Below are 2246 nucleotides of genomic sequence, written 5' to 3'. Positions count from 1 at the left end.
TTCATTGTTATCTTGTATGTTATTATAAAATAAATGTTTCTTTCTTAATAGTTCCAATAAATCTAGAAACAGCTAACTCAACTGAGTCTTGAGATTTTATAATTACTTGGAAAAGTCTAAAGAAAATAACATTAATATAAAGTTGATTTTGATACTTTTGGTATTTAGAAAAAACAAACAGATAATCATTACTTTAAGTTAATGTGACCCAGACATGATAGAAGTAAATTCATCCTTTAATCCAGTTTCCTTAAAGCTTTTGTGACGTCAGAATCTGCTTCATTACAATAATTGCTAATTCATATTTTTAATAACAAAGTTGATGATACAAAAATATGAAAATCAGATAATCTGTATGTTTATCACAAACAAAGTGTGTCATTGGTAGAAACACGGTGTGTGAAGTGTTCAGCAAGGATGAAGAATCTGAATGAACTACAAAGTCTGAGAATCTTTAATTAAATCTGAATAATGAAGTATGATATCTTCATCATATTATATCATTATAGTGTCAGTATCAGCAGTGTGATGAAAATATGAAATAAGTTAAGTGTTTCACTATGAACAAAGGATTATTGAATACACACAATTTGTTTAGGTTTGTTGGAAACTTCACTGTTTGACTTGAATATTAATCAAATTTTAAATGAAATTTGAAATACTTGGAAAATAAACCTTGAAAAGACTTGGAAGAAAAGATTGTGTTCTATAGAGTTCATGTTACCTTTATTAACTTCTCTACTTTTCCACTCATCTTTGATGAGACTTTAAATATATTATTATTATTCATATTATTAATAGATCAATTCCCTATTTCAACAAGATTACCGTTATTATTTATTGTAGTATAATATTATATTCTGACATATATCTATCAAATCGATTTCACTGTCAGTCAAACGTAAAGTGTCTGTATTTCTGTGCAGCTGTTGAGTCAGATCAGTTCCTCTTCAGCTGAGGAGGTTTTTGTACGACGGTGTATCACTGTGTGAACGGCCAGCTGGCACTCTGCTGACAGTAATAATCTCCTGCATCTTCAGTCTGAACTCCACTGATGGTCAAAGTGAAGTCAGTTCCAGATCCACTTCCACTGAAACGACCTGAAACTCCAGTATGACGAGTTGTAGCGTAATAAATCAGGAGTTTTGGAGATTCTCCAGATTTCTGAAGGTACCAGTGAAGGCTGCTACTAGCACTTGAACTGGCTTTACACCTGATGGAGACAGTCTGTCCTGGAACAACAGACTGAGATCCAGGAGACTGAGTCAGGATGATTTCTCCTGATGAATCTGGAAAACATGAAGAAGAGCAGAAGGGTTATTGAGACAAATCCAGTTTGGAGAAAGATGATCAACATCCAAACAGAAGAGTCTCATTTCTTTAACATGGAGAACAGATGGAAGAAGGTCAATGCTGCTTGTTTCACTGTTTCTCCATCACAGCAGAACATCATTGTGGTGAACCAAAGCTTTCAGAAGAGAGTCTCACCCTGAACAAGGAGCCCCAGGGTGGTCAGCAGTAGAGTCAGTGACATCATCATTGTGCTGCCGGCGTGTCAGTGTCTCTGAAAGGCCTGGACAGCCACTGATCAACACTGGCCTCTTAACGGCTGGGAGCAGAGAGGCAGGACTCATATGCAAACACACAGAGTCAGTGAACTGTAGCTGTCCTCAACACTTCATCATGTTTCCTCCTCTCTGCTGAGAGCTTTGATCTACACATTTACATGTGGAGGACATTGAATGGTCTGGTAGATCTCTAATTTATTTGACATGAACACAATGCTTGACTTTTAACTGCTTTATCTCAGTTTGATGAAATGTGGTTTCTATACAATGCAAAATATTTCCTGCACATTTAATAAGCGTAGAGTAGCTAAAAAATCTGCTGTATCTTGTGATCAGATGAAAAAACAATAGAAAGTAAAATGAAGAGTTAATGTCAGGTAATGATGTCATCAGCATACAGGCTGATTTTCTGATGCTGTGAATGAACAGATACCTGAGATGTTAAAGGACTTCTCTGAGGAAGAAACACGTGTTTTAATGCTAAATACTGAGTGGTGGAGAAACAAGTCGTCCATAACTAATTCATCTTCATAACTATATTTGTATTATATATGTATCGACATTGAGTGATCTGTATTGACCAGATAACCAACTATATAGAGTATGTTTGTGTCTCTGTGCTTTTGCAGGTCTTGTGGGGACATTAACCTGATTATACAGTCACATTGTGGGTACTTG

The sequence above is a fragment of the Pholis gunnellus genome (assembly GCF_910591455.1).
Source record: "Pholis gunnellus genome assembly, chromosome: 16".
NCBI lineage: Eukaryota > Metazoa > Chordata > Actinopteri > Perciformes > Pholidae > Pholis > Pholis gunnellus.
This window is presented reverse-complemented; position numbering follows the sequence as displayed.